The sequence below is a fragment of the Schistocerca gregaria genome, chromosome X (genome assembly GCF_023897955.1).
Source record: "Schistocerca gregaria isolate iqSchGreg1 chromosome X, iqSchGreg1.2, whole genome shotgun sequence".
Lineage (NCBI taxonomy): Eukaryota > Metazoa > Arthropoda > Insecta > Orthoptera > Acrididae > Schistocerca > Schistocerca gregaria.
This window is the reverse complement of record NC_064931.1, coordinates 25,387,608-25,403,660: the sequence shown is the minus strand read 5'-3', so window position 1 is coordinate 25,403,660 and position 16,053 is coordinate 25,387,608.

Here is a 16,053-nt window from a genome sequence, read left to right as displayed (position 1 = left end):
ATTTATCTAGTTCCTCCACGTAAATCTTCCACTTTGCTTAAACGAAATTCCATCTTGGGAATTGCATGTTTGCATGGTTGTATGGTTGTATATTAGATGCAATTTCGACAGGACTGGACGGTTCCAGGATGCTACTCCAAGCGGGTGTAAAATGAATGTGCGCAACGGAAAATAATAAACGCTAAAATGAAGATTTGGCCCTGTCTGACTACCCCCCTGAAGAAGATCTTAAGATCTCTTAATGGACTTTAACATATAAATTACAATCTAAACGTATATGAATGATGAAGGCAACTAATCCTACTAAATGATAAACGTTGTTCCTGCTTATATATTTATTTTAGATTAAAAAACCCTTTATATTACAAATTTTACATTTCCTAAGTAAAATTACTGATCAATTACCCAACTCTGCCCCTTATTATGACTGCACGGTCTAATATCAATAACGCGGAATGTCTGACATCATCTACGTTCCGAACACTAGAAGACACTGCTTTCAAAGATGACCTACGGTGGTGTGGAACCTGAGTGGAAATAAACAGTTGTTTACCTTTATAGACCTAATAAGCCGAAGCAATTTGTGAAATCACCGTGTGTACTGCGTCCGGTTCGTCGAAGTGATGGTTCTCGACGTCTGCGACGATGGAAGAACTCCAGCCACAAATAAACTTAGTTCGCAACAGTACAATTCCTAACTGTTATAACTATAAACTCTTCTGAGAGCAAAGACAGCAAGTCCGTCTGTATCAACAAAAGCTGATGTCGAGCGACCGTCACACACGGGCGCTCACAACGGAAGACCGCGTCTCTCAACCGCTGGCTTCCCAGCATGGCTTGGCTCCCCACCCTCGTAATTCCGAAAACGAATCATATTCCCGAAACCACGGAATATTCTCCCTCTATTCAGATTCTTCAGAATGCTAACCAACCATATTTGAGTCTTTTGTCGTCCAGCGCGGAAAGTTGGCGAGGAAAAACCTATACTCGTACAACGGTACGCTTCTGAGTAAAAATCCTTGGAAATAACCCAGCCTGCGTGGTTTCCGAGGTGCCGCTTCTTCGTTCGTCTCACCTGCGTCCAAGATTTTCAGCGTTTCTGAAGTATAATCCTTCCGGTTCGGCCAGAACACCATCCGGTAGCGACTCTATTGTGGTCTAGCGCTTAGGTGCTATGCCGTCCGTCTAGTTATTTCCTATGTTTAAGCAGGACCAACACACCGGTGTGGGCCTTCCACCCAGGGCTTCAGTTCCGCCAGCCGTTTCATTTCCACTGGCGTTCCAACCTCTATTAGTAAAGGCAATCATTCGTTACGCAGTTTTTATAATAAAGACACTCTGTCACCTTTCATGCAATGAGCGTTAACAATTATTTACAAGACGTACGTGACAATGTCAGTCTCTTTTATATATTCATATATGCTATGTACAACCTATCACATGACACCTAATTGTGTTTGTAGATCATGGGAAAGTATGTGGAAAAGTGCTTGTAAAGTCCGAAATTATAGCCACCTTACAATATCCCCACCTAATGAACTATTTTGTTCTAGGATGGGGTAATTCTTATATAGCATTATCTCATCCAGTACAAAATCATATGACCATCAATTGTCTGTACAAGCGAACGAATAAGAATGCGAGGGCAGAGGAGCACTTGAATCACGATATGTTCTTCTACAGTCATTCTACCTTCAGTCATGTGTTTACTGCCATAAATTTCCTTATTACATGTTTATTATAATCAGTCTACCCGTTATGTTTATGACATTTTTTCGAGACGTGACAACTGAAATATACAACATCAAATGAAATTATCTAACATGACAAAAAAATTTATTGTCTTTAAAAGTGGCAGTTCCTATGTTTCTTTAGACCTAAGGCTCACACTCTCTGTCATTCATCCGTCCTTAAGACATAGGTTGTGGAAAGAAATATTGAAGTAAAGTATCCTAAACTTTTCAAGGTGGTCGTCGAATAAATTACATGTGCTTCATTTAGCCATTAATATGCAAGACAAGCAGTTATGCAGTTATTCAAGAGGTTAACTATTGTTCATTATACAAATATCTGAAATACTATGAAACATTTTGCGTTATTTTTACTTGGTCATATTTATGCTTTTGGCCTACATCACAACAAAAAAAAAAAACATCAGTTCACGAACTGATTGACCAAGTGTAGTGTTACCGTAACGTGTATACTGTTTAAACATTTCCAAAATCTTATGTTCTAAAGCGTTGTTTGACGAACTGCATTTACATTTAGTGTGACAGTTAATATTTGTAATAAGAGTTCGGATCGACGACCAATTTATCTAATGTGTTTGTTCACAGTGTGTTAAATGTAATAGATAAAAACATTAAGAATCCATAGCATCATTAACAAAGAAACCACAAACAATAATTTTACAAAAATACATACACAAATAAAATTCTGGACATACGCAAATATATAAAAACAGTGAAGTACATCGCATCATTATCAAAGAGAATGCCAAACAATATTTTACATGAATACATACACATATATTTCTTAACACTACCCTGAAAAATAAGTGCAAAATGTTTACACAAATGGTAGATATCGGAAACTGTTAGTTTGTGGTTGTAACTGTTCAGTGTTCACTACAATGTGAACCTTTTTTTTATCAAGAGTCATTGACTGATTCGGATTTCACAACACACTTTCGTCTTCATTTATGTATGGGGATGGAAGCTACAGTTTTTTGTGAAGTTTAGGACGCGAAGATTGTTCGAGATCTGACATGTTGCCTTTACAAGTCAGTCTTTGGACTCTCAGCCGATTGTTGATCTCATCAGGTTACCAGTCTCTCGCAGAACTGATGATGTGGAAGGATCCTCGGATTATACTGTCAGGTAAGTGGGCGTATGATTTGAAACAGCCAAGCATTTGCACACAGTATGAGGGAGGTATAGTCAGGTAAGATCGTTATAGATCACCTAGAACTCTTCTTCATCGGCTTTGAGTGGTGTAATTGTGCCTAGTCTTCACTTCTTCGTGTTTCTTCTTTTATTATTTTTGTGTTCCTAAGCTTCTGTTCTTCAAGTCGCTTCTTTCTCTTGATATAACTATTATATTTTGGATAAGGATATCGGTAATTGTGGACAGGTAGGTTATCTGTTTGGTGACACTATACATGGAACTCGAGTCGTTGTGTGTGACTCAGATTCCAGAGAAGTCAATGCCAGGTGACTGCAGAAGACGGTGGAGGACCGCAGAAGAAAGTAAACACAGTTGACAGTTCCATACAGCTATTAGCACTTGCTGTAGGCTTACTTGACTGCATTATGTGTACAATTGGATTATCTCGTCTCCATCGCGTAGTACAACAGTGGAGAAAAGTCATCAGTGGCCGCTGAAATAACCATGTTGCCGTGAACGAGCATGGCTGTTGCGGCTGCCGCCTGTTACCTGCGCCATCATTGTCTGCTGCCGGAGATCTTCAGGTGACCGATGAATAGCCCAGCTGTTTGCCCACGTCCGCTACCGGGCTTTGGTTTACAGACGGCGTCCCGTTAGCCTCCGTTCCATCCGCACATCATGTTGTTGCCTGTGTGTTTCGCAAAGTTTTTTGCGCATCCTGTGCTCTCTAATGCCCACAATTAGTTTCCAATTTACAACAAATGACATACAATACATAACACAGGTTATTGACATTTATGAAATATAAAATTTTGAGATGCACTCACTAGTGAGGTGATTTACCTTTACATTTACTATTGTTCTATTTGTATTATTAGCCAAGACACTCACGTATTTACTCTTATTATTTTGATAATTTTTTTCAAGTGCAAAGTTAATGTTACTAATAAAAGATCACACCACAACCTATGTACTGTAATTATTAAGTATCTGTCAGCACCTGTATATCAATAAAAATACATGCTCAGTAGTTGTCCATACAACCATAGTATTATATTCGTCACCACAACCAATGTTAATAACAGCAACCTACTTGTTAACTATTTGTCACACTACTGTTAACTACTGGCCAGTAGGATGTTTATATAAGTCTAACTATCCCACTATTCAAAGTAAAGTACAACCCTGTCGTTGTGTATCAAAAGATCGTCCGATCTCATGGCTGTTGGTTTCGTCGTGCATGTCGTCGTGAATATCTGTGAACAATAAAGTGCACGTCTGTACACACGAACATACACAAATAAATGATTAAGAAGGCCTCTTCTTCATTTCATGCTTCGGATTGTTTCCTGTGGACTATTATAAACTACATAGCAAGTTTAGTATAAATCACTGCAGGCTTCTTTAGTCATACTTTTACGTATCTTTTCTCCCGGTCTTACTCAGTGCTACCTTCACTGTCGCTGTCCCCCTTTTTCGGATATGCTTCTGTTACATTTCTCTGGTGGTCTCTCCTTTTCACCTTAATAAACTTACATTTTATTTTAGTAGTGGTACCTGGAAATATAAAGGTTTTAGTATATTACATAAAATCACTGCTCATCAACATGACTGTCATGTCCTTACGTATTACCCTCTGTGTCATGTGCTTTGAACGTACAGTTTCGTACTCTTCCTTTATTACATTTTACGTGTCTATATTCCCTTATTACACCTCCATTTCATGTCCCTCTAACACTGAAGTAATACTGAGGTGTGCTCATACGGAATTCCGCAGAAGTGGCTACCATGAAACCAATTATTCCGTTTCTTTGAACAGCAGAAGTACAACATTCCCATACAAATAACGGTGCACTCTTGCGTATCCATATGGAGCTGGCCACCTCGTTTCTGTGAATGAAAACAAATCATACTTGGATGACACACCTGCATGTCATCGCAAACACTATTAGCAAGTCACTCATTTATGATCCCATTGCTAAAAATGTAAAATAGACACTCATTTCTAAAAAAGTTTTACTGACGTTCTTTCCTAATACGTGCCACCTAGATTGGTTAACAATTTTTTTTATGTCTTCACTCATCTTTACAACATTTTTGCAGTACCACGCTTCTCTCAATTTCACTTTATTCCTTCATGGACAGATAGCGCATCTTAAACTCTAAACACCTTCTAAAATTGTACGCTCAGCTTACTGTGCACATAGTTATAACCTACCAAGAAACATACCGTAATTTTCTTGCCCACGATGTCCTGCCCTTTTATGTACTGTAGTACTTCTTTTAACATGATAAAATTATGGAAAATTTAATAAATCTACAGATACCTTCAGTGTAATACTTAACTTAATTGCTAACTATATACAATACTATACTTTTGCCATACAAGCTCCCTTCAGTTCTCCATACTTATTCTATAAATGGCTTGAGATGGCTCACATGATGGAGTCCCAAAGTTTTTGCTGTTTTTACAGACTCAATTTCAACCACATTTGAGTGCTATAGTTTTTTTATACGTGCAGGGCCGCTGAATCTCTTGAAGAACTTTTGACACAGCTTCATTCGTTTGTTGGACAACCTATAAGACTTAACTAAGACCTTTTGTCTAACATCACATTCCCTTACATGCGCCTTTTGGCCTGCGTGCACCTTGCGCTTCTCACAAGCGACCCGAATATCGCGCAAAACCTCCTCCACTATGACTTTATGCTGTCGGCGCGTCCTTTGTGGAAAATCGATCAGTCCTCGAATTTTTTTGGGTGTCCCTATTCTTCAGAACCATCAGTGTAGCATTGTGGGGAGGCTCGTTTATCACATCCTGAAAATCTTTAGGGAACACGTCCGAGCTAGCGTCATTCTTTCCACAGTATAATCTACATAAATTGCCTAAATGTTTCATCGTTCTCTCTGTGGCGTGCGAACTCGGGTGAAACCTACTAATAAATATGGGCTTTGTCTTATACCTCCTTAGTGTTCTTTTCCATACTTCAGATTTATATTGAGGTCCATTATCTGAGATAATACAATCTACAGTTCCCACTGGGCTTATGAAGTCTCTACTTACAGCTGCACCAGTCGCCCTTTTTAGTGGTGTCAACGTCTCAAATTTGGATGTCAGCTCCATTACTACCGACATATATTGATGGCCCCTCGGTGTCTTGGGTAATGGTCCCATTAAATCCGTCGCTGCCATGTACCTTAGCTTCTCAGGAATAATTGGATATTTCCATAAGATATTTTCGTGGGCCGAAATGTGTGTAACTTAGGTGTGTGTACCATATAAGCTTATTTATTAACTCATTTGGTATGCACACCATCCACAGCGAATCATTAACGTTTGCCCTATAAAACACAATCCCTTTTCTCACAAGGTAATGCTGTCTTATGCGGGACTGCGTCCGATCATTCCATTTTTCTTTTATTCTGACTAAATCTGGGTCCTTGTCCTGCTCATTCTGGATATTCCTCATCGTTCCGGTAACGAAGTTTTCAAATGCCACACCTTTGAGATATAACAACGAAAAGTGCTCTTGCTCTAATGCTTCAGCCGTCTCTTCCGTTATACCAATAGGTGAGCGGGACAGGGCGTCAGCGATGCCGTTTCTCGGACCAGGTACATAGACCGTTGAAAACTGGTATTCCTGGAGCACAGCTACCCATCTCGCTAGTCTTCCATACGGAAGTTTGGCGGTTAGTAGAAACTCTAGGGCCCTATGGTCCGTCTAGACTTTTGTTTTTCTACCGAACAGAAAGTACTTGAACTTTTTAAATCCCCATACTATTGCAAGGGCTTCAAGTTCGGTAACAGAGTAATTTCTTTCACTTTTGGATAGTTCCCTGCTAGCAAAGGCAGTGTATTAATTTGCCACCTTGTTCAAACTCCTGAAACACCGTGACTCCCAGACCGGTTTTCGCATTGTCAGTGACCATACAAAAATCCCGTCATAAGTCAGAATGTGATAAAAAGGGGCACTGACGAGTGCCGCCTTCAGATTATTTAATTCTCGGTCTGTACGCACATCCCACACTCGGGGTGTTCCTTTTCTTGTCAATTGGCAGAGTAGGTAACTTGCTAATGTTTCCGCTTAGATAAGCTTCTTATAGAAATTTATTACTCCTAGAAACTCTCTGTTGTTTTCTGGTTGTAGGAGTAGTAAACTTTGCAATTGTCGCCATCCTCTCTGGGTCGGCACGAATCCCTTCTCCTGTTCTCATGTGTCCCAGAAAGCCAACCCTACTGCTCCCAAAACAAGACTTCTCAATGCCTGCGGTCACCCCATATCTTTTCAAACTGCTTAACACTTCCTCCAAGAGTTTGTTATGTCCCTCCCAGGTCTTTTCTGCTATCAGTATATCGTCTACATAACACGTGAGCCTCCGTTTTAACTCTTCACTCAATATTTTACAAAAACCCCTGATAAATGCAGTTGAAGATATATTCAATACAAAAGGGAGCCTTTTGAATTGAAAACACCTTCCGAAGGCAATAAAGGCCGTCTATTTTCGGCATTCAGGATCGAGCTCAATCTACCAAAAGCTCGAGCGCAAATCAAGTGAGGAAAACACTGAAACCCCATGAAATCTTTGAAGAAGCTGCTCAAGCCTTTCAAGGAGATCCCTCTCTGACACAATAATGGTATTTATTTGCCGTGAGTCTAGCACCAGTCGAATCCCACCGTCCATTTTGTCTACTATGAGTAGTGGACTACTGTACTCAGATCTAGCAGCCTCAATTGCACCTTCGTCCTCCATTCTTCGTAGTTCACTTAGAATTCTTTCCTGGCATGACCTGGGATGGCATAAGGTGGTACCCAAAATGGTCTATGTTTTTTCTCCTTTATTGTGATTTCATTCCCCTGCCCCATATGGGCAGCGGAGGGCTGTCAGCGGCACAATCCGCCGCTCTTCAGCCAAGTGACACGACAACTAAAATAAGAATAAAATGTTACATACATAAGGCGATAAAAAAGGGGAACATAAAACAGAGTAAAGGGAGAAAATGGAGGTAAAGACTGACATGGAGACGTTCACAGGGCACAGTTAAAAAAGTCACCAGAAAGTTAAAAAAACACAGTTGGCGATTCTTAAAACGCAGAGAAGACACTGAATGCACATGCACAGCTTAAAAGTCGGCCACAGTATTAAAAACACTCCACACTTAAAACCCACTTGTAGCACACACAATGAAGAATAAAACTGCCAGGTGGGACCTGCCGAGGGAAAGGTCAGAGAGGATGGTAAAGGAGGGGAGAGCAAGGAGCAGCAAGGGAAGCAGCTGGATGAAGAGAGGAGGGGCGTCAGCAGGTGCACTGAGAGGCAGGAGACACGTAGGGTGGGAAATGAAGATGGAAGACAGGGCAGGAGGGAGTGCAGAGACACTGAAAAGGGGGCACAAGAGAGGGAGGGGGAGTAGGAGGGGGAAGCCACTCAGGAGGAGAGAGGGGAGGACAGGGAGCCCTGAGGAGGAGGCAGTAAGATGGGGTTAGAGTTGGTAGGAAGGGTAGATGTCAGGGCGAAGCTCATCATCCGGTAGGGGTAGACAGTAGAAGTTGCGTTGGGAAAGGAGATGGAGGGTGTGGAGATGGAGAGAGGGTGGGTCACAACGGTAAAGGAGCGGCAACTAGTTGGGGGTGGAGAGGAAGGGAGACACCAGGGGGTGAGGGGGATCAAGGCGGCGGACAATGTATAGTGTGCGGATGTGTTCAAGAAAAAGAAGAAGATGTCTGTTTTTCTTTACATCAAATTTATATTGATACTCCTTGATGCATCCGGTTTTGGGTATGAAGATTTCTGCGTTACTTTTGAGTGCAAGCTCCAACCCGTTTCTATCCTTATTATCTATGTTATCCAGATTTTCGAATTTCGCATCAATTTTATTGTTAATTTCATTAATATGTTCACGTTCTGACTTGAACTCTGCTCTATTCTCATTATCTTTTACACACTCTTCCCTCTGAACTGCATGTTGGCCCGTGAACTGTAGTTTTAAATTTGAGCTTTTGTGGCCTTCTCATCAAATCTGATTTTCATTTTATTCTCTTTTCCTAACGTTAACTTCCCTCTTCCTAGATCGATGATAGCTTTCTGCGCTGAAAGAAAATCTGCACCGATTATTATATCAGCTGTTAGTTTCGGTATTATGAACTGATTTGCAGTCATATGGTGTCCTTTGCAATCAAATTGTAGACGTGTTTGTTGCGATATTTTCATACCCTTTCTAACTAACGCACCTCGTACCTTTGTTTTTTGTACTGTGAGCATCGGTGAATTAACTGACTCTTTGCATTTAGCGAATAGCCTATCTGAAATAGCTGAGAGTCCAGTTCCGCTACCTATTAAAACAGTACCCCTAATTCCTTCAGTTTGTATTTTCACCACCGGATAGATGTCATGTTTAGGTAACGTTTCCTTTTCTTCCAGAAATATCTGTGTCATGTCCTCATATTCTATAATATTTATATTATTACTTCCGAGACGGTTTAGGGCGCATTTTCTCTAGTGTCCCTCGTCTGGCCTAGTCATTGTTCATTTTCCATGTTATCTTGGCGTACTCTCCCAGGATTAGGTGGTCTAATTTCAATCGATTGTTCCCGATTCCTGTTGTTGTTCATTCCACCCCATCCTCAGCCAGACCGTTGACGAGTTTCTCTATTGTCTGAATCTGGAGCGGCGCTCGTAGAGCTGCACAGAGCCGGCTAGAGGGCGCTGTCGTCGGTGCCGGTGTCGTAGTGCCAACCTAAGAACTTTTACCTACGCCGTGGCGTCGTAGCTATCGATACCACATGTTGTTTCCAAATCGCCTACTATTTCTTTTCTGAGAGATGGTTTTTGCCTTGGTTGCGACCTGACTTCCTGCGATAATTGTTTAATTTCGCTTTCTATGTTCTGTTTAAACTGGAAGAGCTCCTTGGTTAGTGCCTCATTTGGTGCAATTCCCGTCTTTTGCAGCTGCGTTATTTCTACTTGTTCCCGCGCCTCTGCAACTTCGTCAATGCACCTCTACCTATCTTTGTCGCATTTCCCGTTTTCTCTAATGTTTCAATAGCAATACGCTTCGCGCCCCTCGCTAGTAATCGCGCCTCGCTCGTGGTTCTTCTGACCTCCGCAATTTCTCGTTCTAGTTTTGTTCAGAGCGTCACTACCTCATTTTTCACTTCCCTCGTCTCATGTTTTATTGACTGAATTTCGACACTAACGTTTTGAATTTTGCTTCCCATTTATGAGCTCAACTCCTGCATTTCAGCACTAACATTTTGGATTTTACTTCCCATTTCAGCACTAACGTTTTGAATTTTACTTCCCATTTCAGAGCGTACTTCATCATTCCCCTTTTTTATTTGCTCTCCCAATTCAGCGTTCACCTTTTGAATTTTATTCCCTGTTTCTGAGCTGACCTTCTGAGTATTATTCCCCATTTCTTTTAGGTATGCAAGGATGTCCGATACACCTGTGTTATCTAAATCTTCTCTTCTATTGTGACTTTCTCTTCCTATACTCTTAGGTGATCTTCTCCCCTTTTCCCTTTCCATTTCTTGGTATTCAAGAAAGTCATCACCTCGCACCCCTGATATGCTCCCTCGTGACGATGCCACAGACGACCACAATTCCTAGTTGTTCTGCGTTCACTTGGACTCTCTACATTATATTCCCGTATCTTTGCGATTGCCTCAGTGTGTCTCTGTTCCTCATCTACGCTGTCAGATTGCCCATCACGGGCTTGACTTTCTATCATCCTCACAAAATTCCCTTGGATAGGTATTCCCCTCACCAGTGCCATGTGCTGCTAACATAGCTAACTCTTTCTCATCCGACAGGCTTTCTCGACTACCCCGTGTATCTGCCATTTCTATATTGTTGCAGCTAGTGCTCTGTTGTGCTACTGAGCGCGCTTTCACCTTAGTTAACATTGACTGATCCCGGATAACAGTTCTTTCTTATAGGTACACACAATTTACACTACCCACATGTATTATATCACTGGCATGTAACATAAAATATCTACAACAAAGAAGCTAAACTAATGGCAACGTCGCGAGCGAGCAGTGTTGTTACAATACAAGCAAAAAGAAACGAAAAATACATTACATGAATATCAATGAATTAGAGCCTGTGGACTGAAGCGCAAGGCCTCTGAAAAGAATTACATTAAAATACGCAAAGATTATTTTTAATGTTATCTCGTGACTTTATTACTGCAAACAATACACGCAAGCTGGTGATCACTATCAATAACACCTAAATATTAAATGGGAATTTTTTTTGAGAATTTCCGAGGTTTCAAACCACTTTATGACTACTATCAAAAGAGTCTAAGTAGGCTCCTGGTTGGGTAAGCCATATGCAGAATGCTACTCCAGGCGGGTGTAAAATGAATGTGTGCAACGGAAAATAATAAACGCTAAAATGAAGATTTGGCCCTGTCCTACTACACCCTGAAGAAGACCTTAAGATCTCTTAATGGACTTTATCATATAAATTACAAGGTAAAGATATGCGAATGATGAAGGAAACTAATCCTACTAAATGATAAACGTTGTATGAATTTTATCCGTATTGTATGCTGTCGAAATCTGTGACTGTTCCTTTATGGGGTTGTAGAAAAATATTCTATACCAGTCACAATAAAAGGTTGTTTATTCGTCACACGACCGTTTTCGGACTTACGCCCATCTTCAGGTGTTTACACATTCGTTTACATGTTTATACTGTTGGAGATCACTGTATAAATACAAAAAAAAATATATTAGCTGGTGACTACACAAATACAAGTGGGGCAATTGTAAGTGGTAGGGCAGCATTTGACGAAAATATATCTGTACTTACAAAAAGATGAAGCACCATTATTACAGTTATGCTGTGATGTTAGTTATGCCACTTAGTTACACATTTATGGTCACTTTCACGTCCATATATCAGGTATACATCCATATTACACTATTATGATGTGCACTACACTGTTGTTGTTGTTGTTGTCTTCAGTCCTGAGACTGGTTTGATGCAGCTCTCCATGCTACTCTATCCTGTGCAAGCTGCTTCATCTCCCAGTACCTACTGCAACCTACATCCTTCTGAATCTGCTTAGTGTACTCATCTCTCGGTCTCCCTCTACGATTTTTACCCTCCAGGCTGCCCTCCAATCCTAAATTTGTGATCCCTTGATGCCTCAAAACATGTCCTACCAACCGATCCCTTCTTCTAGTCAAGTTGTGCCACAAACTTCTCTTCTCCCCAATCCTATTCAATACCTCCTCATTAGTTACGTGATCTATCCACCTTATCTTCAGTATTCTTCTGTAGCACCACATTTCGAAAGCTTCTATTCTCTTCTTGTCCAAACTAGTTATCGTCCACGTTTCACTTCCATACATGACTACACTCCAAACAAATACTTTCAGAAACGACTTCCTGATACATAAATCTATATTCGATGTTAACAAATTTCTCTTCTTCAGAAACGCTTTCCTTGCCATTGCCAGTCTACATTTTATATCCTCTCTACTTCGACCATCATCAGTTATTTTGCTCCCCAAATAGCAAAACTCCTTTACTACTTTAAGTGTCTCATTTCCTAATCTAATTCCCTCAGCATCACCCGATTTAATTTGACTACATTCCATTATCCTCGTTTTGCTTTTGTTAATGTTCATCTTATATCCTCCTTTCAAGACACTGTCCATTCCGTTCAACTGCTCTTCCAAGTCCTTTGCCGTCTCTGACAGAATTACAATGTCATCGGCGAACCTCAAAGTTTTTACTTCGTCTCCATGAATTTTAATACCTACTCCAAATTTTTCTTTTGTTTCCTTTACTGCTTGCTCAATATACAGATTGAATAACATCGGGGAGAGGCTACAACCCTGTCTCACTCCTTTCCCAACCACTGCTTCCCTTTCATGCCCCTCGACTCTTATTACTGCCATCTGGTTTCTGTACAAATTATAAATATCCTTTCGCTCCCTGTATTTTACCCCTGCCACCTTTAGAATTTGAAAAAGAGTATTCCAGTCAACATTGTCAAAAGCTTTCTCTAAGTCTACAAATGCTAGAAACGTAGGTTTGCCTTTTCTTAATCTTTCTTCTAAGATAAGTCGTAAGGTCAGTATTGCCTCACGTGTTCCAACATTTCTACGGAATCCAAATTGATCCTCCCCGAGGTCTGCATCTACCAGTTTTTCCATTCGTCTGTAAAGAATTCGCGTTAGTATTTTGCAGCCGTGGCTTATTAAACTGATAGTTCGGTAATTTTCACATCTGTCAGCACCTGCTTTCTTTGGGATTGGAATTATTATATTCTTCTTGAAGTCTGAGGGTATTTCGCCTGTCTCATACATCTTGCTCACCAGCTGGTAGAGTTTTGTCATGACTGGCTCTCCCAAGGCCGTCAGTAGTTCTAATGGAATGTTGTCTACTCCGGGGGCCTTGTTTCGACTCAGGTCTTTCAGTGCTCTGTCAAACTCTTCACGCAGTATCGTATCTCCCATTTCGTCTTCATCTACATCCTCTTCTATTTCCATAATATTGTCCTCAAGTACATCGCCCTTGTACAAACCTTCTATATACTCCTTCAACCTTTCTGCCTTCCCTTCTTTGCTTAGAACTGGGCTGCTATCTGAGCTCTTGATATTCATACACGTGGTTCTCTTCTCTCCAAAGGTCTCTTTAATTTTCCTGTAGGCAGTATCTATCTTACCCCTAGTGAGATAAGCTTCTACATCCTTACATTTGTCCTCTAGCCATCCCTGTTTAGCCATTTTGCACTTCCTGTCAATCTCATTTTTGAGACGTTTGTATTCCTTTTTGCCTGCTTCATTTACTGCATTTTTATATTTTCTCCTTTCATCAATTAAATTCAATATTTCTTCTGTTACCCAAGGATTTCTAGCAGCCCTCGTCTTTGTACCTACTTTATCCTCTGCTGCCTTCACTACTACATCCCTCAGAGCTACCCATTCTTCTTCTACTGTATTTCTTTCCCCTATTCCTGTCAATTGTTCCCTTATGCTCTCTCTGAAACTCTGTACAACCTCTGGTTCTTTCAGTTTATCCAGGTCCCATCTCCTTAATTTCCCACATTTTTGCAGTTTCTTCAGTTTTAATCTACAGGTCATAACCAATAGATTGTGGTCAGAGTCCACATCTGCCCCTGGAAATGTCTTACAACTTAAAACCTGGTTCCTAAATCTCTGTCTTACCATTATATAATCTATCTGATACCTTTTAGTATCTCCAGGGTTCTTCCACGTATACAACCTTCTTTCATGATTCTTAAACCAAGTGTTAGCTTTGATTAAGTTGTGCTCTGTGCAAAATTCTACTAGGCGCCTTCCTCTTTCATTTCTTAGCCCCAATCCATATTCACCTACTATGTTTCCTTCTCTCCCTTTTCCTACTACCGAATTCCAGTCACCCATTACTATTAAATTTTCGTCTCCCTTCACTATCTGAATAATTTCTTTTATTTCATGGTACATTTCTTCAATTTCTTCATCATCTGCAGAGCTAGTTGGCATATAAACTTGTACTACTGTAGTAGGTGTGGGCTTCGTATCTATCTTGGCCACAATAATGCGTTCACTATGCTGTTTGTAGTAGCTTACCCGCATTCCTATTTTCCTATTCATTATTAAACCTACTCCTGCATTACCCCTATTTGATTTTGTGTTTATAACCCTGTAGTCACCTGACCAGAAGTCTTGTTCCTCCTGCCACCGAACTTCACTAATTCCCACTATATCTAACTTTAACCTATCCATTTCCCTTTTTAAATTTTCTAACTTACCTGCCCGATTAAGGGATCTGACATTCCACGCTCCGATCCGTAGAACGCCAGTTTTCTTTCTCCTGATAACGACATCCTCCTGAGTAGTCCCCGCCCGGAGATCCGAATGGGGGACTATTTTACCTCCGGAATATTTTACCCAAGAGGATGCCATCATCATTTAATTATACAGTAAAGCTGCATGTCCTCGGGAAAAATTACGGCTGTAGTTTCCCCTTGCTTTCAGCCGTTCGCAGTACCAGCACAGCAAGGCCGTTTTGGTTAATGTTGCAAGGCCAGATCAGTCAATCATCCAGACTGTTGCCCCTGCAACTACTGAAAAGGCTGCTGCCCCTCTTCAGGAACCACACGTTTGTCTGGCCTCTCAACAGATACCCCTCCGTTGTGGTTGCACCTACGGTACGGCCATCTGTATCTCTGAGGCACGCAAGCCTCCCCACCAACGGCAAGGTCCATGGTTCATGGGGGGAGGCACTACACTATGTTTACATAAAAACATGTGGGCTGTGGTCAAAGAACTTCAATGTAGCAGATGTAAAGATGTTGCTCACACAGAAACTCGTAGGTTCTGGTCAAAGAACTTAGCCACAGGAAGTGCAAAGGTGTTGCATATATAGAAATTTGAAAAGCTACTGCGACATTTCTTGACACATATTATGAAATTTTTGGTTCACATTTTTGACGGAAAACGTAGATCTAGGAAGTACAATGTTGTTACATGTATGTGTAATAGCTTTGAGTAAATTCGTATATATATATATATATATATATATATATATATATATATATATATATATATATATATATAACAACATTGTACTTCCTAGTAAAGTTGGCGAGGAAAATCCTATACTCGTACGCTGGTACGCTTCTGATTAAAAATCCTTGGAAATAACCCAGCCTGCGTGGTTTCCGAGGTGTCGCTTCTTCGTTCCTCTCACCTGCGTCCAAGATTTTCAGCGTTTCCGAAGTATAACTATGTAAGTAGGCTGTTTATGTTTTCTAATTGGTAACGCCACGTAGCGCTCTGTATGAAAATCACTGGCTGTGCTGTGTGCAGTCTGTGGCTAGTTTGCATTGTTGTCTGCCATTGTAGTGTTGGGCTGTTGGCTGTTAACAGCGTGTAGCGTTGTGCAGTTGGAGGTGAGCCGCCAGCAGTGGTGGATGTGGGGAGAGAGATGGCGGAATTTTGAGAGCGGATGATCTGGACAGAGACAGTAAATTTGTAAGACTGGATATCATGAACTGATATATATATTATGACTTTTGAGCACTATTAAGGTAAATACATTGTTTGTTCTCTATCAAAATCTTTCATTTGCTAACTATGCTTATCAGTAGCTAATGCCTTCAGTAGTTTGAATCTTTTATTTAGCTGGCAGTAGTGG